Source organism: Cervus elaphus, chromosome 1, assembly GCF_910594005.1.
Source record: "Cervus elaphus chromosome 1, mCerEla1.1, whole genome shotgun sequence".
Taxonomy (NCBI): domain Eukaryota; kingdom Metazoa; phylum Chordata; class Mammalia; order Artiodactyla; family Cervidae; genus Cervus; species Cervus elaphus.
In genome coordinates, this window is record NC_057815.1 from 74,027,980 (window position 1) to 74,054,303 (window position 26,324).

The window sequence follows — 26,324 nt, forward strand, 5'->3', positions numbered from 1 at the left end:
GACAGCACAGTTCAAAATGTGACTTAAACAGAACTGGGAAAATAGTACATTTTATAAAAAATTATTGCCTGCAAAATTTAGCTATGGGAACGTTCATCACAGCCCATTTTTGTAATGTAAAAATAGAAAACATATATATGTAAGTAAAACTACTAAGAGGAATATATTAAATGACCAATACTGGTGGTAATTTTATAATGTATATTCATACATATTCAGATACATATAATTGTGTATATAAATATGTATACATATACATTTATTTGTACATTTATATATTTATATACATTATTTATATAGGCTGATGGGCTTCCCTGGTGGCTCAGATGGTAAAGAATCCATCTGCAATGCGGGAGACTGGGTTCGATCCCTGGATTGGGACAATCCCCTGGAGGAAGGCATGGCAACCCACTCCAGTCTTCTTGCCTGGAGAATCCCTATGGACAGAGGAGCCTGGCAGGCTATAGTCCATGGGGTCACAAAGAGTCAAACATGACTGAGTGGCTCAGCACAGCATAGCAAATAGGTTAATAAATAATATATCTAACATATATTTATATACTATATAAAATATAATATTTGCTTACATATATCATGTATAATTTATACATCTACATGCTATATAAACATGTATTCATATATGAATATATGCATATACATATATATATTTACCAGAAGACATACACTAGAATGTTAACTGTGATGAAGAGTGGTATGGTATCATAGGCAATTCATTTTCTTCTTCCTTTTACATAAGCTGAAATTTTTTTAAGTGAATGTGCATTAAGACAAAAACTGGGATAAACCAACTGCCTAAGCCATATAGTTAATCAGAAAGAAATTAGTGGTTTATCTCTCTATGAAATTTCCAAATCCACTGATTATATTAACAGGAATCTAAGAAACAGACTCACTCATATAAAGAACTTTAACTTTTGAACAAATATACTGATTCTTAGGCCAAACAGTAATAAATAAATGTGACAAAATCAAAGACATTTTCCCATATAGCCTATATGACTATTAACTTTCAGATGGAGGTGTTTGATAAGCTCTTAGCACACTTCTGCAGATATAGTTGTATTGGGTTCTCAAGACATCCCTTTACATTCAGATGTGGAAACCTAAACACAGACAGGTGAAGGAATTTTGTCAATTTCCCAAGAGAAATTTCATAGGGGTGGAGCTAGATAGAATCCAGAGATCCTTGTGAATAACATGAGGTCTAATATACTATATAGAACACGTAATTACATGGAGATTTTCATATTTTTTAAGCTAAATGACATTTTACATGATATATTAAGAACATCCAAATTCTTCTGAAGAATAATTTAAAATTGGAAGACAGTAAATTCTCTGTTATAATTGAACAATATCACTGTCTTCTAACAAATAAAAGGAACCAAACCAAAACAGAGAGGCAGAGAGGGAGAAAAAGTGAACAAGAGGGTGGGAGGATGGGAAGTAAAGAAAATATTAGATTCTTTAAGCAGTAGAGATTCATTTTTAGACAAAGGAAAGTATGTTTTTTCCTTTGCCTGTTTTCTTACAAATAGTACAATCCCTCAAATCCACTATTAATATGTCATCAGGGACAAATGAAATATATAAACTAAGAACTCGTTAGAATGGATTGATAGGATGTGCACTCTGCTGAATTACCAAACAAAGGAAAAGCAAATAAGAAACAAGTCTCTCACATTCCATTAAAAACAATTTATTAAAGGATTATAGATATTGATTAACCTTCTCTTACGTTTGCTTTAGGAGGGTGCTCTGATAGATGAATCAAAAGCTATACAATTTCTGGTAAATTTCAGTTCTGTCTCCAGGTACTGGGCTATCACTGTTTTATTACTCCTCTCATTAATAATCCTTATTTAATTACAGCAATACCCATGGTATATTCCGAAGTACAGAGCTGAGTGTGTTTCCCATTTCCTCTAAACAACAGAAAATGCCAGGAAAGAAAACCTGAGCTAGAGTCTGAAGCCAATACTTACAGCCTGATTAAGACCAGACTAAGGCTATCTACACTGTGAAAAGGCCACATGGGCTCCCTAAATTGCATGTTCAGCCCATAAATAAAAACAGCAAGTGAAACTTTCTGGTTTTCTGCTTGATGACTTTCCAGCTTATGATGGTACACGTTCTACCCATTCTTTCGAGTCCAGTTCATGTCTCACCTCCCAACCAACAAGGCTCACATTGATCTTTCTTGCCTTTCTACTTGCATATTATCTGTTCCATCCGTTTGGCATTTGCTTTGATAAATTTTTTTCTATAAACATTTTTGACATCCTATACAGACTATTAGTATAATTCACAGTACACCAGAAAGAAACAAATCTTGTTAAGCATATTTCTTTGCAAGGCTCCATTTAAGTGGTCCTGGGGATGAGAATCATGACTGTAATTGCCAAGTAAGGTCTATCTTTACATTTCATGCAAAGATGGGCACAATAAAAGGACAGAAATGGTATGGACCTAACAGAAGCAGAGGAGATTACGAGGTGGCAAGAATATACAGAATAACTGTACAAAAAAGGTCTTAATGACCCAGAGAACCATTATGGCATGGTCATTCACCTAAAGCCAGACATTCTGGAGGTCAAGTGGGCCCTAGGAATCATAACTACAAAATAAGTTACTGAAGGTGATGGAATTCCAGCTGAGCTATTTCAAATCCTAAAAGATGCTGCTGCTAGAGTGTTACACTCTATATGGCAGCAAATTTGGAAAACTTAGCAGTGACCACATGACTAGAAAAGGTCAGTTTTCATTCCAATCTCAAAGAAGGGCAATGCCAAGGAATGTTCAAACTACAGCACAATTGCATTCATTTCACATGCTAGTAAGATAATGCTCAAAATCCTTCAAGCTAGGAACAGTACTTGATCCAAGAACTTCCAGAAGTACAAGCTGGATTTAGAAAAGGCAGAGGAAGGAATCAGAGCTCAAATTGCCAACATCTATTGGATCATAGAAAAAGCAAGGGAATTCCAGGAAAAGACATCTACTTCTGTTTCCTTGACTATGTTAAAGGCTTTGACTCTGTGGATCACAACAAACTGGAAAATTCTTAAAGAGATGGGAATACCAGACCACCTGACCTGCCTCCTGAGAAATCTGTATGCAGGTCAAGAAGCAACAGTTAGAACCAGACGTGGACTGGTCCCAAACTGTGAAAGGAGTACATCAAGGTTGTATATTGTCACCCTGCTTATTTAACTTATATGTAGAGTACATCATGCAAAATGCCAGCTGGAAGAAGCTCAAGCTGGAATCAAGATTGCTGGCTGATATGCAGATGACACCACCCTTATGGCAGAAAGTGAAAAGGAACTAAAGAGCCTCTTGATGAAGGTGAAAGAGGACAGTGAAAAAGCTGGCTTAAAAACTCAACATTCAAAAAACGAAGATCGTGGCATCCTATCCCATCACTTCATGGCAAATAGATGGGGAAACAGTGAGAGACTTTATTATCTTGGGCTCCAAAATCACTGCGGACAGACTTTAGTCATGAAATTAAAAGACACTTGCTCCTTGGAAGAAAAGCTATGACCAAGCTAGACAGCATATTAAAAAGCAAACACATAACTTTCCCAACAAAGATGCATATAGTCAAAGCTATGGTTTTTCCAGTAGTCATATACGGATGTGAGAGTTGGACCATAAAGAAGGCTGAGTACCAGAGAATTGACAGTTTTGAACTGTGGTGTTGGAGAAGACTCTTGACAGTCCCTTGTACTTCAGTGAGAGCAAACCAGTCAATCCTAAAGGAAATCAACCCTGAATATTCATTGGAAGGACCAATGCTGAAGCTGAAGCTCCAATACTTTGGCCACATGATATGAAGAACATAATCATTGGATAAGACCCTCATGATGGGAAAGATTGAGGGCAGGAGAAGATGGAGGTGACAGAGGATGAGACGGTTGGATGGCATCACTGACTCAATGGACATGAGTCAGCAAATTCCAGAAGATAGTGAAGGACAGGGAAGCCTGGCATGCTGTAGTCCATGGGGTCACAAAGTGTTGGATGTGACTGAACAACTGAATAACAAGAAGAAAGTAGAGGATATGGGCAAAGAATTCAGAAACCAGACCTCAGAAGGATTTTACAATATCATGACTTATAAAAGATATGCAGACAAGTCCTATTTTAGAATCCTAAATTCTTCCCTATGAACAGTTATTGAAAAGTAATCCCTTAACCCAAGAAGATCTCATCTGGCAGAGTGTTCCTCTCCATTTTGTTGAATTTCTTGATTTGTCCCATATTAATCTTGTCTCATCCTAAGCTACACAGGGATGTCACTTTCTTATACCAAGGCCATTATCGAATAAAGACAGCACCGTCTTTTATTCTCTATCAAAAAATCCAAAGTCTAGATTTAAAAATAAAGAAACATTTGCCCATTGTATCACACAGCTGGTAAAAAGGCTTGATAGTAATTATCAGATTTTCTCCCTGTGTAGGGCTAGGTCTTTGGTTCTCTCCCTGAGAGCATTATGATCTGGGGGCATCTTGTCCCTCTGTTCTGAATTTCTTATCCTGAAGCTGTGCGAGTGAAAGGAACCTTGTTTAGTTCTTTGGGTTGGGTGGAGGGAAAATAGGGAAGGAATGCAGTTGGGAGAGTGACTTCATTAATGTCCTAGCTATAAAAAATAGTTCTCCCATTGGATAGAAAAATGAGTACTAAAAGAAATTCCTTTGTAATACTAGTTCATATTCTTCATCCTACCAACACCTCCCCCACTGCAGCCATTTAGAGGGATTTAGCTCCTTGGTGATGGAACAATGGAAAAGTTATATTTTATACTTCTTTCTAACAACTTTACTTTTCTTATATCTTTAGCACCTAGTATGGTACATAGTTGGCACTTAATAAATATTTGACAGACTGGTTCTTGTTTTTAATTAAAATTTCATGACAAAGTCTTTAATGCAAGTTTTCATCATGCAAAATCCCATTTTTATCTCCATAATTGCAAAGGCTAGGCCTGCATGGTCCAATAAAGTAGGCACTAAACCACATGTGACTAGTGAACATTTTTAATGTGGTTCGTTCAAGTTGAGATATGCTATAAAGTGTAAATATACATCATATTTCACAAACTTGGTATGAAGACTGCAAAACACCTCATTAATTTTTTTTACATTGGTTATATACTATATGTGATATTTTAGGCTAAGAAAATTATTAAAACTAAGCTTACCTTTTTCTTTTGAAAAATGTCATTAGTAAAAACATTGAAAATTTTACATGTGCTTCATACTATATCTCCGCTAGACAGGTCAAATCCAAGTGAATTGTTCATTTTCACAGTAAGGGCCAGAAGAAAATAACCCAACTAAGGATCCATTTGCAGCAGTATTCAGTCAATATGATAAAAGGTTATAAGATCTGAGGAAACTGTACTGTGGTGGAACTGGGAATGAGATGGGAAGAAAGACTTGGAGCTGAGTTTCAGTGTTTCCATGAAGATGTCTAGTCTGTCATTGCTTTGGTTGGTATCTTAACAACCTGCCTTGGAATCCTACAGAAATTATTGTAGGATTCACAGTCCTACTGGCAGTGAGAACTACTGGGGCTTCCTGCAGTGAAAGGGGAGTTGAAAAGTTGATGATGATCTTGTTACAATCACAAGAAATAAAACCTATTGATGCAAAGTTAGAGATAAACCAAGCAGGTGAAAACAAATGAAAGTTCCCTATAGTTTCAGAGCAGACAGAAGATAATCATCAATCCTATAAAAGCATTTATGTTTCACTTTCCTGTTGTATTACAGGCTTTCCAGGTTGCCAGGCTTTCCAGGGGTAACGAATCTGCCTGCCAATGCAGGAGACACAAGAGACGCAAGAGATGCGGGTTTGATCCCTGGGTGAGGAAAATCCCCTGGAGGAGGAAATGGCGACCCACTCCAGTATTCTTGCCTGGAAAATTCCATGGACAGAGGGACCTGGTGGGCTACGGTTCATAGGGTCACAAAGAGTTGGACACGACTGAGCACTTGCACTTGCTTGCTCCCTGTTGCATTAGTTGTCATGGTTTTCACTTCTCATTAAAAATCATCTTTTTCTGTAGAGAATTCTCTTGGGCAAAGAAAAAGACACTTTTTAAATTTTAACTTAATAAAATATCTTGATAATATGACAGTTCATTATCATAGTGATTCATTCACTTTACCTGAGAAAAATCCCTGAAGTCTCTGGCATTGCTGTGAACCAATCACTTTAGGATCTCTGGTACTGTTTTCTCATGTGTATAGTAGGTATAGCAATGCTTTCTATGTTTACTTTACTTAGCTACCAAGTGGGAAGAAGTTATAGTCTTCTAATGAAAAAGGAGGGAAATAGAATGGACATTTTAAAGAATCTCAGTTGGGAAATAAATCCTGATATGAAAATTGCCACTTTCTGACTTAGGAAAGTTGCCTAACCTCTCTAATCTTGGGTTTCTTCTTTTATAAAATGCAATAAATGATATATCTCTTACCAGATCACTGGAGAATTAATTAATATCATTTATATGATGCTCTTAGTACAGAACATAACACACAAAGCAGCCGTATTTAGAATCGATGTGCTCAGCAATAAAGCTGATATCCTGATGTGTGTATATATCTACCTATAGATAAATATGTATAAATTAGTATACAGATAGATTAAATGACTAGGAATGCCACCAACTCCAATTAACTTCACAGAAAAGAACTGCTTATGAGACTCGTCTCAATGGCATTTTTCCTCCATTTTTCACTTATGATTAAATAAGTGAAAGTTGCTCAGTTGTGTCCAATTCTTTGAGACCCCATGGTCTATACAGTCCACGGAATTCTCCAGGCCAGAATACTGGAGTGGGTAGCCTTTCCCTTCTCCAGGAGATCTTCCCAACCCAGGGATTGAACCCCAGTCTCCCACATTGTGGGCAGATTCTTTACCAGCTAAGCCACAAGGGAAGCCCAGAAATACTGGAGTGGGTAGCCTATCCCTTCTCCAGCAGATCTTCCCGGCCTAGGAATCAAACTCAGGTCTCCTGCATTGCAGGTAGATTCTTTACCAACTGAGCTATCAGGGAAGCCCTTCGATTAAATAAGCCCATGTAACACATCATAGGTTAAATGGAACTTTGTGCACAATGGCAGATTTGCTTAAGTGAGCTTAGGAGGAGACATGAAGTTAGGTGACTTTAAGAAGCTTCCAAGGAAAATGTTGAAATTCTTCTGCTGGATTTTAGATAATGTCCTGGAGGAAAAAAAAAATATTCACGTGATTAAGACATTTAAGAAAGTCACAGAGTTAATCACATTGACCTCTCTTGGGCCTTCTGAATTAACCACAAAGAAGTTTTAGTATCACCCCTAGCCTTAGAAAAACATCACCACTCTCCTAAAAACTTGTATTATTGTTTTCCAATTGAATAAGGAAGAGAAATAATAGAAGAAGAAGGAAGAAAGGAGGGATGGAAGGCAAGCAAGAGAGGGTAAAAACTAATCAAACATCTCTGGTTGGACCTTTATTCAGACATTTACTTTTTTCTTCCTTCATTATCACTATCAGTGATAGTCTAGTGCACCTTAACCAGAATTTTTGCTCTGCCAGTACATGTGAGTTTAAAAATAGGTCATTGTTTTTTTAGAAGGCAGTTCACTTGTGAAGAAGATTTAAAAAAAAAAAAAAGAAGAATTAAAAATCCAGCTGTTGTGCTAATTGGATGCTTAAATTATTGTTTCAGCTAAGTTCTTAGCTCAGTAAATGGCTTTTACAGACCCAGGCAGTGGGCCATCCCCATACCCTGGTATCAAACCGGATGTGCAGTACGCTTCCCATTGTTACTCTCCTTAACTATTCTGGGACTGAGATTCCTGGAAGCCAGCTTGCCTGTTGATGGAAACCACATTCTGGGTCACTTGTGGACCCACCCCCTCACCATTCACAGCTGGTTCTCAACTGCACCATGGGGAGGAAATAGACTGCTGGCCTGTCTTACTTGTCCTTCCCTGTGCCTGAAAAGACAGGGATCACTGAACAGTCCCCTTGCAGTTTTCGCTCAGTCTACCCTGTCGGTCAACGTAGAACCAAACAGCCTCATCCACCTGGTGTGTCAGACTGTATGTTAAAGGCCTCTGTGCCAAGCCAGGAGTGTAATTGTTAACATTTTTACAGTACATAAAATAAGAGCATTTCACACGTATCACTTCACATATTACAGAGTGTTTTCCTATACTACATAGGCACATTTAATTTTGTGTGAGCCAGAATGGAGATGTAGGAAGAACTGTGGAGCTGGGCAAATCCATGTTTAAACTCGTGTTGTCAGTTATCAGCTGTGTGACTCTGGCAGTCATATGCCCTCTCTGAGTCTTGGTTACTCATGTGTCAAATGGGGACTATAAGTTTCTTGTGAGGATGAAATAGACTAATATATGTAAAGTTTCTAGACTCATCTCTAGGCCAAGTGTCACATCATACTCATTCTAGCATCCCTGAGGGTTTAGTCTCAGGCAAGAGGAGAAGGAGAAAAAGGAAGGGATGGGAGAGTTGGGGAAGAGGACTGGGAGAAGGAGAAAAGAAGCTTACCAGCCAATGAAATGTATTTACCATTAGCAGAGTGCTCATTCTCCATGGTGAATGCTAATCCTTTTTGTGTATCATCTAATTTACTCTTGCAATAATCCTGTGACACGAATATTATTATTCTCAGTTTAGTGGTATGGAAATTGAGTGGAATTTAAGAAACTTGCCTAGATTTTAACAGTTGATAAATGGAGGAGCCTGGCTTAAAACCCAAATCCATCTGAACAAATAGCCCATGCTCATAACAATGTTTCCACCTAGAATTTAGCATTTTCTTCTAAAAGTCTACAAGCCATGGGAACAAAGGACTCTGTCTCCACCCAGTAGAAAGTTGTAACAAAATAAATAGTGATAGTTCTTTATATAGAAATATATATAGATGGGGACACGATGGAAACTATCTATATATAAATAGACATAGTTCTCAGATAGAAATAAGCAGTAAATGACTGTGCTTTGCATAAATTGCTTTGTAGCAATTGCAAAAAGTAAGCCAGACTCATTTTCTGGATCCTACAGATAAGAAACTGAAGGTATGTGTAACCAGCTAAATCTTACATAGGGAAGAGGTAAAGTCAGGATTTGAACCTTGAATCGCTAACTTGAAGACCAAGGCTTTTCTCAGACATACTGTCTGTCTAGCAAAATGAGACAGACCTGGTTCTGATGGATTCTATTCCCCAGGAAGGCAGGAGTCTTTGCTAGGGCACTGATTTCCCAGACACCTCTTCAGTAATGACTGCAGTCCTGTTTCCCACTTGTACACAGATGAACTAGTCACAGTAATAACACAAAAAAGTTGCAGATGGCTGACTGTTCTCTGGCCTGCAAAGAACAGGAAAATGAATATTCCAGTTTCTTAGGACCTATCACCAGATGCTTAATAGAAATATTATCAAAACCAATGTACTTTTCAGCATCACAAGTTCACAAGTGTGTGTATGTGTCTGTGTGTGTCTTCACATTTCAGAGCTGAGAAGTGGACATGTGGATGTGAAAGTGTCATTTCTCATTTCAATTTTCAGAGAAAAAAGGAACTTTTAGAGACGTTTCATTTTAGTCTAAGGCAGGGTTTCCCAAGTGTTCAGTTCAGTCACTCAGTCATGTCTGACTCTGCGACCCATGGACTGCAGCACGACAAGCTTGCCAGGTGGTGCAGTGGAAAAGAGTCTGCCTGCCGATGTAGGAGATGCAAGAGACATGAGTTCAATCCCTGGGTTGGGAACATGCCCTGGAGGATGGCTTGGGGACCCACCCAGTATTCTTGCCTGGAGAATCCCATGGACAGAGGAGCCTGGATGGCTGCAATCCATGGGGTTGCAAAGAGTCAGACGTGACTAAGCGACTGAGCACACACACACACACACACACACACACACACACACACACATACATTCTACACAGCTTCAGGCCACCTAGATCCAACAACCCCTGGACTAAGCACAGACACTGGTCCCATCTCTGATCTCATAGCCTCACACTCTTGTCAGCCTGCTTCTTCCCAGCGCCCATGCCATCACACCCTATCCAAGCACACTACCCACCTTTCACCTAGACAGGAGACCATTACAGAGCACATTAAGAAAGCCTCTGCAAGGCAGGCAGGGTCTTCCCTTCTTTCCCCTCTAATTTTTGTCCTAAATCATTTGGTTCTGTGTTCTGGTCTTCCTGCTGGACACTGTGTGCTATCTTTCTTTTGCCTTTCAGATCCACCCTTTTCCTTTGACCTTCTGCCCTTCATCCCAGGTGGCAGATTTGTACGGTCTACACCAACATGTGACCTTACCCTCTGATTTCCAATTGGTTTTGTCAGTGGAGAGCTGCATCAGGATACTTAAGGGAAGAGAAAGAATTCTGGGCATTTCTTCCTCTGGCTTCCTCCCCACAGAGTGTCCTTGGACTGGTTCAGCCTCAGGACTGGTCAACCCTCTGCTCAAGGGGACTTGTCTGTACTACCCTCTCCTTTAGGCTCTGGAATCCATTCTTTGGGCAATGTCCTTTTGGGTCTAGGGTAGAAAAAGTTCCTCTGCTTTTACCTGCCTTGGAATACTATGTTTCATGGTTTTGCTTTATCCTGCACACAATTTTTATAATAGTTCCTTTATTATACATTCTTTAAATTCACCTTTTTTGAATACACATCCATTTGTTGCTGTTATCTTGGCTGATACATGTACTAACCATCCCCTTTCATATACCATCTTAAAAGTCTCAATCTGTCACCAATCCTACATCAATAGCTCAAACTGAGGCCTACTGGATGACTGCAAAAATTCCCCCAGTAGTCTCCCTGACCAGCCTTGACCTTTCCACTGTATCTTAACCACATAGCCTGAGTGATCTTTCTAAATTAAAACTTGACATTGTTTTCCTCTTTAAAGCCTTTAATGACTTCCCCTCTCCTTCACGGTAAAATCCATGTCTCTTAACATGTAAGGGGGGACTCCCATCCATCTCTTCCTCTGCTCCCACTTTCCCTGCCCTGTTATTGTGAGTCCCACCCACTCACAAAGCAGACCCTAAAACAAGGACTCGGGTAAAGGCAATTTGACCTGAATAAATGAATACCTGCTCAAAGAATAATAAAGACAGGAAAGTGAGAAAAGACCCTAAAATGTGCATTTAAAAGCCAGGCAGCTGCAGTTCAGTTCTACCGGAAGGCCCCTGTGAAACTGTGGGGCGTGAGTCTCAGGTTTCCCGACCAAGGGACCAAGGGACTAAAGCATTAACCGCTAAGTCCCTTCGCACATTGGTTGAGGGTCACTCCTGAGGTTGTTAACCTTCTCACACATCCAGGTTGCACCCATCTGCAGTTGAACAAAGGTCTCTGTTGCCAAAAAAAGTTACCAGGCAGAGAAGCAGAGATTCGTGTTGAAATTGAGAAATTGTCTACAAAAGCTTCAGGGGAAAGCGGAGGTAAACTTCAGGATGTGGACTGACACATTAATGGCATTTATTAGGCCCACTCTGCTCTGCATCCCCTCCTGCAATGTATTCTATACCTTAGAAATGCCTGACTACTCCCTGTCTCATGCAGTTTCATCTTTGAAAGAACGTCTTTATTCCATTTCTCTAATCCGGAAGTCCACTAGTTCCACCTCTTTCTCATACAACTCCCAAAGCCTAACTAAAATATTACCTTAGAGCAGCACTCTAGAAAGAATAATTTGTGTTCTCCTTAGTTCCCAGGTCATTTGTTTATAATTCTGTTTTAGAATTCATACATATAAACTAATAAATATTACATGATACCATATTTCTCCTCTATCATACTTATTAAACTGAGTGATCTGAGTTTTGCTGATATTTTTGAGCTCAGCTTCTGTATCTGAAAAATCAGAATACATACCCCATAGGGTTAAAAAGCTAAATGAACTGGCATATATAGAGTGCCCAACAATATGTCTGACTCAGACTTACAGACTCTAAAACATTTAGTTCCATCACTCCGTCGAACTCTCTGCCATGTTTTCATGTTTGTAGCTCAGACACCTAGCATAATTCCCAGCACACGGTAACCCCTAGCATATATCCTTATACAAGTAAAAAATGCCTCAATAGCATGAAATCACCCCATGAAATTCCCATAACAACCCTGTTATAGGCAAGCCAAGGATGATGGATCTTGAAAAATAACTTTAAATTTTAAATTGCAGGCAAATCAATGTTTGTATTAGGAAAAAGAAGAAAGTGATATGTCTGTAACATTTTAGTTCCTTCCATTATGTCAGAATATAGGATAGAAATCCTTCCACAGAGAATTTCAACTAACTGTCATAATGATAGGCCACTGGATTTCAGGAGTTCTGAAATGAGCTGACCTGTGGTGAATTGTTTAAAATGAAATTGTTCTTTCTAAATAGCATGGTTTGAAATGGTCACTTACTCCTTCTGAAAAGCAATTTCAAGTACAGTATGAGTTAACCAAAATGGCATATATTAAAAAAACTCAATATAAATGCACTGAATAGCTCAAAGTGAGTTGTCTTTGCCCCAAGAGTATGACGAATTGACATGTGTCCTATTAAAAAACTTAGATTCGAGCAAAAATGTTTTGTTAGAAATATGAAAAAAAAAAAGAAAAAGAAATATGATATGACTCAGGGCGTTAAAACAACTTAGAGGAGGGAGACCAACAATACTTGGGGAAGTTCTGAGGATCATTTTATTTAAAATGTGACCCCAGCATTTTAGAAATCATGGCAATCTGACAGTCCTCTTAGTGTTGGATTGTGAGCTCTCAGCTGCCCTCAACTCCTAGGGTATCAACTGACATTCTCCACAGCTCTCAGGGAAATAACTTGTTTCAGTGCAAAGTATAAACTGGTTCCTGGGCATCCCAAGTGGCGCTAGTGGTAAAGAAGCCGCCTGCCAATGCAGGAGAGGCAAGAGATGCGGGTTCGACCCCTACGTCAGGAAGATCCCCTGGAAAAGGAAATGGCAACCCTCTCCAGTATTTTTGCCTGAAAAGTTCCATGGACAGAGGAGCCTGGCAGGCTACAGTCCATGGGGTTGCAAAGAGTCAGACCCAACTGAGCAACTGAGAACACACACACACATAAACTGTTCTTAGGGTACTTCAACTATTGTTGAATGATAGAATGAATGACTGAATAAAATAATGAAATTAACAGAATCATTTGTGGCCTCAGTTCCTTTGTATATGTAGGGAGAAGGTTAGATTATGATCTCTAAGGTACTCTCAATTCTATAATTCAAGAAGGAAAGAGTTCTTGTCTCACTCCGGGTGGTTCCTCCTGTCACAGAGAGAGATGAGAAGGCAGGGGTGGATTTCATTTTCCACAGAGTAAGATTTAGTCATGGATGCAGAGAAAAGGTGATTACCCATTGAGCTGAAATCAGAATAAAACAATGTAAATCACAAAGGAAAGCCTGTGTACAGAACAAAGAACAAACCAACTTTAATAAGAAATCTGGTGTTTGTGGTAGAAGTAATCCATCAAACACTCATCAAAATGAATCTTGGAAAGGCAAGAGTACACAGCTGAGTTATGAGTATAGATTTAAAACTACACTCATTTGGATAAGAGTCTCGTTCTGTCCTTATCAGCTGAGCTGCCTCTAAAAGTTACTTAACTTCTCACATCTTATTTCCTCTACTGTAAAAGAGGGAGAAAAACCGTATGTTCTTTAACAGGCTTCTTGTGAGTATTCAACAAGTTAATACATGAAAAATGTTTAGAGTGGTGCCTGCCACGTGATGTGTGCTCAATAATTACCAGGCATTACTATCATTAATCCACCAATGTCATTCAATTTCCATAAAACATCAGGGAAATAAATCATATAAAGTCTTCAGAATATATCAGAATAGGTCAGTAATTTCAGACTTAGCTGGAAGAATGTGCTTGAGAAACTCACCTTGTTAAAATTAATATTTATCATGATGATAATGATTACCATGTATTTATTGCCTACCTTGTCTTATAGGAGCTGCCCAAGGAACTCCATATTTTCATTATCTCATCATATCAGCAAATCTACAAAGGAAAAGACCATTAGATAAATTGGAAAACTGGAGCTCAGCTCAGTTAGTAAAATACTTTGTGTAATAACTTTATATCTAAATTTGGAATCCTGAAGAACCACAACTGAAAATTATGTTCAATAGCTCTGGAGTTCTTCTTTTTTTTTTTTCTTTTTAACAAACAGAATACTTTACCCATGAAATTAAAGTCTAATGGGATGGACTTTTAAAAAAGCAATACAGAAATAGAAACAATAGGAAAATTACCATACGGGTTAAAGATTAAATATTGAACCTGGTTGAGGATCACCAGGAATATAAATACATTCCAACTGTCCCATTTTAAAGATTAAAAAATCTAAACTAGAAGAGTTTAGCTAATTACTCCTCTGACCACTGAGTGTCTTTTAACTCTGTATGGTCAATACAACTGGAATAAACTTGAGAAATACCACAAGATCAAAGGAAGATACCAGGTGAGGAATAAAAAGGTAGAATGAAATTAGTTAAGATCCCAGGAAACTAAGGAAAGAGAGTGATGAAAGGATCTGGCTGCAAGTCAAAGTCTTCAGCAAATCATTTGATTCCCTAAATGATTAGATTACCATACGTAGTATAATGTTAGATTATGCGTGCTAAATCGCTTCAGTCATGTCCGACTCTTTGCAATCCTGTGGACCGTACCCCGCCGGGCTCCTCTGTCTGTGGGATTCTCCAGGCAAGAATACTGGAGTGGATTGCCATGCCCTCCTCCAGGGGATCTTCCCAACCCAGGGATTGAACCCATGTAATGTTAGATTATGGAGTGAAGTAAATGACAGATGACTCTGGCTAGGGTTAGGGTTACTGCAATAGAGGTATTGGGAATGATCATATAGGGGACAAATATTTTCCAAATAAGTATGCTACAGCTCTATCACTCATCAATTGCTATGTAACCAAATACCCTCAAATCAGAGGTTTAAAATAACAACCACTGATTTGCTTAAGATTCTGCAATTTGGGCTGGGTTCAGCTGGGCAGCTTTTGGCTGGTCACCTCTGGATAATAAAGCTGTAATCACTTGGCATCTCAACTGGAGAAGCTGAATGATCCTACGTGGCCTCAGTGGCATAACTGTTGCTTATCTAAAGCTATCAGTCAGACCCGAGATACTCCTCTATGTGGTCTCTTCAACAGACTAGCCCAAGCTTGGAACAAGCTGGCAACAGCATTCTAAAGGATAAATCTCAATGTTTCAGCACTTAAGAAGTTGCTGCTTACATCATGTGTTGATGTCCAACTGATCAAGTCTATAGGACCAAATCCAGAGTCACCCTAGGAGGGAACTAATCAAAGATATGGTTACTGGTGTGTATTGTGTTTTAGTCATTCAGTCATGTCTGACTCTTTGTGACTCCGTGGACTGTAGCCAGGCTCCTCTGTCCATGGGGTTCTCCAGGCAAGAATACTGGAGTGGGTTGCCATTCCCTTCTCCAAGGGATCTTCCCAACCCCAGGGATTGAACTGGGTCTCCGGCATTGCAGGCAGATTCTTTACCATCTGAGACACATGTAACTAATTGGGTATCATTGATTTAAAAATCTACTATTGTGGCCAAAACAATAAACAGACAGATGCCGAAATAGATATTGCTGTAAGTGTAGGTACAGATGCAAATATAGATACAGATATAGGTGTTGGTGCAGATGTAGATAGATAGATAGATATAGAGAGATAAATAGGATCTAGAGGGGACTGACATTAACTGTTGACATTAACAGTTTCAAATGGAGAGAATAAGTATAAATACCCTAAAATTAGCAGATGCTTAGCATACCAACACACAGCAAGGAGGCCAGCACTGCTGGAATCAAATACATAGGAGAAAACGCAGTATGAAATGAGATTAGCAAGGTATGCAGTGACCAGATCATATAGGACTTAGCCTTAGTTCAGGCCTCCTAGAAGCAAAACCTAAAACAAGAATTTATGTGAAACAGATTTACTGAGGGAGTCCTTTCAAGAGAATTGTAACTGATCATTTTTATTTGCTAAGTCTGGCAAACCAAGTATGGCTACTGCTGCTGCCTGTGTCGTGCCCTGGTCCACCTCCGTTTTATTCCAATTCTCTAGTCATATTTCCAATTCCCTTAGCCATGTGTGGTTTCCTAAACATATTTGCACACTCCTCTATCTTTGCCTGCCCTTGATATTCTCTCAGTCCAGAGTGCCAGCCCCTACCCACTCCTTTACAGAAGAAAATTCAACCCATCCATGAGAGCCCAGCTCAGCTGTCACAGATCTGTGACACTTTCCCCAGTTTTCCTAAGTTTAATTGCTTTTTCACTTTCGCTCCCATAGCAATGCATTTACCTATAGTATGTATGAATGAATGAATAATATGTATTTCATTCAGCCTTATATTTCCATTAGTTGTTTGTATATCTTTCTCTTCCACTGAATTTTTAAGTTCCCCACTCATTTTCCCTTCATTGTTTCACCTCAACCAAGTACAATATATTGAATATAAAAGATAAAAATATTTTTCCATTTCAACTGAATTAGACCACGACATGTCAATCTAATCTGGACTAAACATGCAACGTGGTTCTACTGGTAACAATTATCAGTGACTGTGAATAGGACAGTCCTTTTGGTTGTGTTTTGCATGTTGACAGAAAGCTTTGGAGATCATCTACAATACATGGCAAGAGCAGTTAATGTAAGAGGGGCCAATGTTAAATAGCTTTTTTTTTTTTAAAGTAGTGTATTAACAGCGATGTAAAAACTCAACATTTGAAAGTGCAACCATTAACAAAGCAAAATGGCTGGAGAAATATATGATAAAGGGTATGATTATTTTGCAGTCTCGTGTAAAATCTATCATACCTCATTTTATAAACAGTGCTATGCTACTGAGAGGAAAATTCCTGGATTTGTTGTATCCTATGATTAAATCATCTCATATCTGCAACATGGTCTTAAATCATGTTTAATTCTTCATCAGTAATATTAAATATACTGCCTGACTTTAAGAAGCCCTACTGGAAACTCTTGAAACCAATGAAAGGTCATAAGCAATATTATATTTCGAGATCAATACATTTGTAAAGGTTGTGAAAAAAGCAATGATTCTAGACATATAAAGGATGGTGAACCATTTCAGCTCCAGCTCCACCGCTTCCTAACTTGATAACCCTGGGCAACTTCGTAGTGTGCAGGAATTTTACTGCCTTAATGTCAAAGTTCATGTGTTCTTTCACAGATCAAATATGGCGATTTTTGGTAAAAACAACATATAAAGGACACAGTTTTTAAAAGGAAATATAAGTTGTATTTAGAGGTTAAATTAATCTACAACCAGAAGTTCTATCACCAAATCTCAGTCCTTTTCCCTTAGTAATACCATTTTGATAACTTTGGTTATTACCAAAGCCTTCACAAATGAGTAATCTGGTGGGAAGAATGTTTTATTTAACATCTACAGCCATGTGGCAGTTGGTCAGTTATTACAACAAAAGTATTTCCTTGCAGTTTTAGCAGATCACCCCGCACCCGCTTTGAGAAAGTGTGGTGCCTAGTCCAAATTTCCAATGCAGCCACTCCCCTGAGCTCGATGGGGCCTTGATGCCAGCTCTGCAGGGAGGAGTTTGGTGCTTTCACCTCTAGCAACTTCCTGGAGTTTCATTCCTTAGGCCCTTCTTAGATGACACTTATTAAGATTCCTTGAGAATAGGGTGGAGGTCTGTTAATAGCAAAAGACAAGCCTCCTTCACCAGCTTTGGTGAGGAAGAGAGAAAGGAAAAATGATTCCTTTTTCTTCGGTATAGTAGTGGAGACCAAAAAAAGAAAGATAGAAAAAAAAAATGATGTCATCATTTTTGCTCCTGGCTGGGAAGACTTGCTTACAACTCTAACCCAACAGAAATGTTGTTTTTCTCCTTTTTATTTTTTTCACACAGAGGCTCGAGAAACAGTAAATGCACCCTACCACTCAGGTTCAAAATAGGTCACTTCTTTTGTGTGAAACTGCTTTGGGGTTGGAAAAGATAGGTGGGGGGTAGATTTTTGTGGCAGGGTATACACTGGGGACTAGGCCTACATCTGCTATTATCCTCTTTTAGAAATTCTGATAATCTACATTAAATATCTCTGCACAGATCTGATCTAGGCCCCACTTCAGTCCTAGCACCTAGCATGGTGCCTTAAATAGCCTGAGGGCTCAATAAATATTTTCTACAAATGAATAAGAGAGAAATAAACAAGCATCACCCAAAAGGAAAAAACAAAATAAAAATATAAAACCCTCTCCTCTCTAGTAGAGGCTTTCTCCCCAGGGGGACAGACATCTGGTGTTTCAAATATTGGGAACCTGTCCTTGGGCCATGTCTCTCTACTTAGGGGGCTTACCCTTGCTTAAAGTACAATCCAATCACTCACTGGGCATAAAAATAGTGACTTTTAATTTTATTCACTCCTACATGGCCTACACAAATAGAGGAATAACTTCCACCTGATTATAAAAACAATGAATATTCTGCAGCAAAACTGGCTTTGAAAGAGAATCAAGACACATTCAAATACATGCGATAACTGTCCCTCTGCAGCCACCGGCTTGCGTTCCTCTTTTCAATATGCTTATAAGATTAAATGAGACAGCTTACATTTGGTGTGCCCACTTGTTTGTGAGAAAAGTATCCCAGCAGGCATGCCTTCAAAATGAACACAGCCTTGTTGGAATCAGAGCATCTGTCTATCTAACCTCCATTTCCTACTGCCTAACTTATTGAACTCTCCTTCTTCACTACCACTGACAGTCTATTTGGTGTAACTGTTCTCTGTGCTAAATGCCTCCATCTCTTTCTTTTATCCTGAAAGTGAGTGTCAGCTGTTCAGTCCTGTCTGACTCTGTGACTCCATGGACTGTAGCTTGTCAGGCTCCTCTGTCCGTGGAATTCTCCCTGCAAGAATGCTGGGGTGGGTAACCACTTCCTTCTCCAGGGGGTCTTCCTGACCCAGGGATGGAATCTGCGTCTCCTTCATTGAAGACAGATTCTTTGCCATCTGAGCCACCAGGGAAGCCCTTCTTTTATTCTATCAACCTTTCTTTTATCCCATCAACCTTTATTATCTATTACATGTCAGACCCTGTATTCATCCTTTAGGTTAAAAAGGGGGGTGGGGGGGGGCGATAAAAAAATATGGCAACATTTGTCATTAAGCACAAGGACAATAGTAAAAAATAAAAGCAAAAGTTCCCCAGGGCAGATCTCATGATTTCTTGGGTTTTGTATCCCATTCCTATTTCAGTGGCTGGCACATGCATCATAAATGTTGATGTAATGAAATGCTTCTTAACAGAGATAAATATGAGTGCTCTGGGACCCAGAAGAGACGTAGGGACAGTTTCAAGAAGTTGAGTTCTGAAGGATGGATCAGCTGGTGAATGAAGAGGGGGAGAGCAGACCAAAAAGAAGTGGTATGTGTAAGGCAGAAGAATGAGAGCTGGGTGGTGGTGGGCTCGGAGGGGAGACAGTAATTGGTATGGCTTGCGTGTGAATGTCAACTTGTGTTGGGTGTGGTGGCAGGAGATGAACAGAAGGGTAGCAGGAAACGTAATCAGGGGCTTTGATGTTGTCTTAGGAGTTTGAACTGTATTACTATTTAATTGTACTGTGACAGTCACATATTCCAGGTTAAATCACAATCTCTGTGAGGGCATTTCCTATGCAAGATTTTATTTGTTTTATTCTTGATGCATAACATTGTGCTATTTACAGAAGGAAATCATTATCACATCACAACTATCACTCCCATCATTACATCACTATCATCAGCATCATCTAATGTTTTCTGAGATCTTTGTGTATGTCATGACCTGTTCTGGTCTTTTAAATGTCACAAAATCCCTAATAGGGTACATACTGTCCTTGCTATACACATGATGAAATATTGGCTTGTGGAAAATTAGGTAACTCTTCAATTCCATATGGCTAGTAAATGCCTGGGCAGCTAAGATTTTTTAATTAACTTTAATGTCAAAATTTATCCCTCTACCTTTCTTGATAAACATATGCTGATTTTGAACTCATATATTTCCTACACCAAAAAAGGGTTGCATTTGATGATCAATTTAACTGTATTTACTAAGGCTTCTTTCAAGCTAACAGTATGATGAAATGGGGGCTTCCCAAGTGGCTCAGTGGTAAAGAATCTGCCTGCCAACGCAGGAGAGGCAGGATACGTGGGTTTGATCCCTGGGTCAGGAAGACCCTCTGGAGAAGGAAATGGAAACCCACTCCAGTATTCTTGCCTGGAGAATGCCATAGGCAGAAAAGGCTGGCGGGCTATAGTCCATGGGGTCACAAAAGAGCTGGACATGACTTAGTGACTAAAACCACCACAGAATGAGATGGGTAATGTGGACAAACATGGCATTAGGTCAGTCTAGTCATATTCCTTCTGGACAAGGCATGAACCCCACCTTCACTCCTCCCATCATCACTCATACACATTTATTCTGGGAAGTCAAAAAGTGCAGAAGTCTGGGTATATTTCATCAGCTACGGTAAGCTTTCTTTCCTCTTTACCTTCCCCCAAATTGGCAGGTATCATTAAAACCTCCTCCATAAAACTTTTTTGCAGTTAACTAAGGCCCAGTCTCCATGGGAAGAATAAATGAAGGCACATTTTTTTAAATGTATAAACTGAATCTTCAGAGGTACAGCGTTGGAGGTTGCCATGGAAACTTTTCTCTCTCCTTCCCACTGTTTTTGGCGAGTTTTTTATTAAACAAAACAAAACAAAAAAAAATTTAAATGCCCTCATTAGCCCCATCTCCATTTCCAGCAGAGTCAGATCATTTCTTCCAAATATCTTACGGCCCAAGTAAATAGCTCACAATACACTGAACACTAAGAGATATATGTACTTTGGTTACCCAATATTAAGAACTAAGGACTGAGTTCATTCACTCAATCAGTACATATAATCAAGGACTCTGCCAATCTACGCTTTTTGTGAATATAGACTTTCAAAAAGGCCCTCACTTAAAAGAATCCACCATCTACAGTGAGAAATAAAATAAGTACATGACTCTGATTTTAGACAGCGTATAAGAGAATTTAAAAATGATATAGGGCTCACAGGAAAAAAAAAAAAAAGCATTCATTTCCAGCTAGTGCCAGCAGGTAAGGTTTCTCAGAAGACCCCTGTGCATCTGTGCTCAGCCATGTCCAACTCTTTGCAACCCCATGAACTGTAGCCCGCCAAGCCCCTCTGTCTATGGAGTTTTCCAGGCAAGAATATTGGAGTGGGTTGCCATTTTCTCCTCCATGGGATCTTCCCATTGCAGCCCAGGGATCGAACCTGTATCTCTTACATCTCCTGCATTGGCAGGTGGATTCTTTACCACTGTGCCACCTGGGAAGTCCTTCTTGGAAGAAGCAGCACTTAAATTGACCCTTGAACGTTAACTAAGAATTAAAGAGCATGAGGTCAGGTTTAAATATATTCTGTCTCCTATGTCACAACAATAACATCTCCTAGGTCAGGCTGAAGAGCTTAGTGTTTACTTAAGGAAAGACTATTTTTGAGTTACAATATGATATGATGTGATGTGATAATTGATATATCTGGATAATAAATCTGAAAGGCTCAATCAGTGTGAGGATATGATAGTGTTTCATTTCCTAAATATCAAGCTTCAGGTAGAAAAGATTTTCTCTCCACAAATTAATTAACAAAATAGAAAAAAAGAGTCATATGAATGTTTCTTGTAGCAATGCTAAATGAAATCCTAGCCATGGATGAAATTAAATGTCTTATAAAGCCCAATGGAAAAGTTTTAGGAGGACGGGCCCATGATTCTTTCTTGACAAACAATGACTAATCTTTTCTATAGGCAAAATAGCTGCATTCCTCATTTTCCTCATTATTTTATTTGGTCACAGATTTTGTTTCACATTTCCTCAGAGGTGGAAGTTAGAAACCAGAAACTACTCATAAATAAAGAATGCTTAAAGTCTGCTCTCCCTACACTGTCATTTCATTAAGGCAAAGGGCAGAAATTTATTTCTCTTGACCTATTAATTCCTGGCATTTATCAGTTAATGCAAATATTTGTGCATTATGGTAAAAATGTTTCTTGAACATTCAACTAAGATGCTGACCCTTAAAAAAAATCTTTATAGACCTTGAGAACTCCTAAAAATGTTTACCCTAACATTTAACCCAAGAGCGATGACTTCGGTTAAGTCAGTGGCTCTTAGCCTAGGTCTCCGAAAATGAAGTATTTTTAAACAGAGGAACATAGATTTTCAAGAGCAAAATTTTTGCTATTTTTTAAAGCCTAATGAAGTTCTCCATTTGCATATGGCAAGGCTGGAAATTTCCTTGCTTTTTACTGGATAGAATCATCTCAGGATGGTCATACTGCTTATATCTCATGCTGATCAGGAGCTCTGCATAGCAGCTGTTTAAGTCCCTTGTTAATTAAATATGGGAAAACAGATTAACTATTACTTAATATACGCAGTTGGCTTGATAGCTACATTTTTTTTTCAGAAAATGAATCTATAGAAGACACAAAAATAAAAATGAAATCATCCTTAGGTATAAAAATCTAGGATTCAGAAAATTCTTGTGATAGTTCAATTAAGTGCCTATTACCTCCCTTATGATATTAAGAATTCACCTCTCACAGGCACTGGAAACAGAACATTGGAAAGGTAAACTTTGATGTAAAAAGGTGGGAGGAGAATAACTACAGTAGATCTTGATAAAAGGAGACCAGGAATAACTGGGGCTTTGGGAATGGGAATGGGAAATTTCCAGTTCCCATTACAGATGGAGAAACAGAATCAGAGATACATAACTGGTCCAAGGAGATGAATAACACAGCAAGCTTGGCCTCTTTCACAACTTGGTCTTAAGTTGGCCCTGCTCTGAGGCAAGTATTTGCAGATCCTTAGAAAACAGCAGCGTAACTGGCAAATAGCAAGCTCATCACATAAACGGGGGCTTCCCTAGTAGCTCAGCTGGTAAAGAATCCGCCTGCAATGCAAGAGATCCCGGTTCAATTCCTGGGCTAGGAAGATCCCCTGGAGAAGGGAAAGGCTACTCAATTCAGTATCCTTGGGCTTCCCTTGTGGCTCAGATGGTAAAAAAACCCACCTGCAATGTGGGAGACCTGAGTTCGATCCCTGGGTTGGGAAGATCCCCTGGAGAAGGGAAAGACTACCCACTCCAGTATTCTGGCCTGGAGAAATACACAGACTGTAGAGTCCATGGGGTTGCAGAGTCAGACATGACTGAGAGACTTTCACTTTCATATATATTATATGTGAAATAATATAATTCTCAGGGGGTGCTAGTAGTAAAGAACCTGCCTGCCAATGCAGGAGACATAAAAGATGAGGGTTAGATCCCTAGGTCAGGAAGATCCCCTGGGGAAGGCATGGCAACCCACTCCAGTATTCTTGCCTGGAGAATCGCCATGGACAGAGGAGCCTGGCAGGCTACAGTCCATGAGGTTGCAAAGAATCAGACACGACTGAGTGACTAAGCATAGCACAGAACATAAAGGCTGTGACTGACAGGTTAAGTGGGAAGAAATCTCAGAATTATTCTGCCTTGATGGTTTGTGACATAGTTTAATAGAAAGGTCCAGTGAATTCCAAAATCAAGCTGGGATATCAATTAAGTCTAGTAAGTTCTGGTTCTGAACTCCAAATCAGGAAATAATAGAGTCTAATCGCTGTTGATTTACTCTGTGACCCTAGGCAAGTCAGCTGCTCATCTTATAAAATGGATACAGTGCATTCTTGCCTCTGAGTCACAGAAACACACCGGAGGAAATTTATGAATGACTATCTGAGTTCTGAGGAAGATATTTAGATTCTTCCTGAATCAAAAAGCTAACGACTTTTTTGCCTTGGGGCATTTATCTTAATTGATATTTCTTCAGCTTTACTACTACCAGGGAGGCCAGCTATGTCTAGACTTCTTTAGGGCCATTTCATTTTGCTGTTACAAAGCAAATTATACAGGGGAATTCATGGTGTAAATCCATCACCTTTCAACCACAACATTAAAAACAACACCAGCTTCCTTAAATTTATGTTGTTATTTTCTTTCCAAGAGCTCTAAGCCCCTTTAACTTATTTTGACCTTACAGTAACCCAAAGAGAGACTCATACTAAAATTTCCAATTCCCATTACAGATGGAGAAACTGAGAATCACAGATAAATAACTGGTCCAAGGAGATGAAAGTAATTTTCAGCAGAGGTGAGGTTAGGACATGTGTCTCTTGACTTTCTGCCTTGTACGAACAGCTTGTTTGGTAGAATTCAACTGAGAGACAAAGAAAGAAGCACCTCTCACAAAACAAGTTCCTCATCATCTTCCTAAAGTATATATTTACCCTGACCCTATCTCTAAGGTTAAATAATGATTTTGATTGTTGTAGCAGATAGATACTTAGTATGTACCTCGTGCCAAACATTTACAAAGCATTTAATTTTCAAAATGTGGGCTTCTCAGGTGGTTTAGTTATAAAGAATCCTCCTGCCACCACAGGAGATGCAGGTTCGATCCTCGGGCTGAGAATATCCTCTAGAGTAGGAAATGGCAACCCCACTGTATTATTCAGCTTCACTAATATCAGGGAGGCCAGCTATGTCTAGACTTCTTTAGGGCCATTTCATTTTGCCATTACAAAGCAAATTATACAGGGGAATTCACGGTGTAAAGCCATCACCTTTCAACCATAACATTAAAAACAATGCCAGCTTCCTTATATTTATGTTGTTATTTTCTTTCTAAGAGCTCTAAGTCCCTTTAGCTTATTTTGACCTCACAGTAACCCAAAGAGAGATTCATACTAAAATTTCCAAAATTTCATACTAAAATTTCCATTCTTGCCTGGAAAATTTCATGGACAGAGGAGGCTGGCACACTACAGTCCATGGGGCTATAAAGAGTTGGACATGACTGAGCACACACATAGTAACAGTCTTAGAGATGTGAGCAATGATATATGGCAAGGGTAAATAATTTACCAGAGGTCACATAGCTAGTGGATTAGACATTTAAAGCCCTTATTAAAGGACGAATGTGTACCTGTTGAGAATGCTAGGGTGTACCTGTTGAGAATGAGGAAAAGGTGAAACTCTGAAGTCAGCAGATCTGAATTCAAAACTTAACCCAGTAGTTCATGAATCATGAAACATTTAGTGTGTTACACAAGATAAACAAAGTGAGGGACTTCCCTGACAGTCTGATGGTCAAGATTCCAAGCTTCCACTTCAGGGGCACAGGTTTGGTCCCTGGTTGGGGAGCTAAGATCCCCATGGCATGGCCAAAACATTAAAACAAAAGCAAAGTGAAACATGCAATGTGTTACTCCCTGCTTGAAACTGTTTTCTGATTTCCCATTGCTCTAAGTCCCTACATGTTTCCCTTTTCCTGCCTCTCCAGCATCATCTCCCATCGGCCTCCTTTTTGCTCACTGGCTCAGATCATGTATCACCATCTTTCAGTGTTTCAGATGGGTCATGGTCTCTCTCCTGTCTCAGAGCCTCTTCACATCCTGTTCCCTTTAGAATGTACCTTTCACCTTATATAAATGGTTAAGCACCCTGGCAAATATCAGGGGACCTTTACCTTAGTCTCAGCTTCATTATTCCTCAACTCTGTGTGGCATTATTATTCTTTATGCATTTTAGACAAAGACACACAGAGGTTCAGAGAGGTTAAATCTCTTGCCTTGGATTATACTGCTATTCAGTCTCTGAGCTAAAATTCAAATCGAGTTCCAACTCCAAAGTTTGGACCCTTTTTCATTTAAACTGCTTTGCTCTCTGATAGAGCCGTAAGAATATCTAGTCCTTTCCTGGGGTCCATCAGTTGAGTTCACCACTGAAAATTAGGGTACCAAAGGCCATAAGGCTTAGGCCTTTCTTGCAGTACAGCATAGAAGTCATACATTGCCAAGGGATGTGTGAAATCATTCAAAACTTCACCCACTTGGCCAACCTATGATGAGTCAGCTAAGTGATCCATCCCAATGTTGTTCCAAAGGAAAGCCTCAGGGCTAAGTAACTCTGCTCTATTCTTCCTCCTAAATGTAATAATCCAAAGTGGACTTCTGATAAAATCAGGGCCACTGAGATTGTTGAAGGTTATTACAGTCAGTCAACTTTAACTTACTTTGAAAATTCTCCAGTGATATGCCATTGGTTCACTTATTCAATGCATTTATAA

General features: G+C 39.2%; 1 long non-coding RNA gene across 1 annotated transcript in view; it reads right to left on the reverse strand.

Annotated features, from left to right (window-relative positions):
- LOC122706222 overlaps positions 1 to 14,057 on the reverse strand; it is a 37,928-nt gene extending 23,871 nt beyond the window's left edge. Inside the window, exon 1 of the long non-coding RNA XR_006344348.1 lies at positions 14,029 to 14,057. This is a non-coding gene — a long non-coding RNA (uncharacterized LOC122706222). The remainder of the gene's footprint in view (positions 1 to 14,028) is intronic.
- Between the last annotated feature and the right edge of the window lie 12,267 nt (positions 14,058 to 26,324).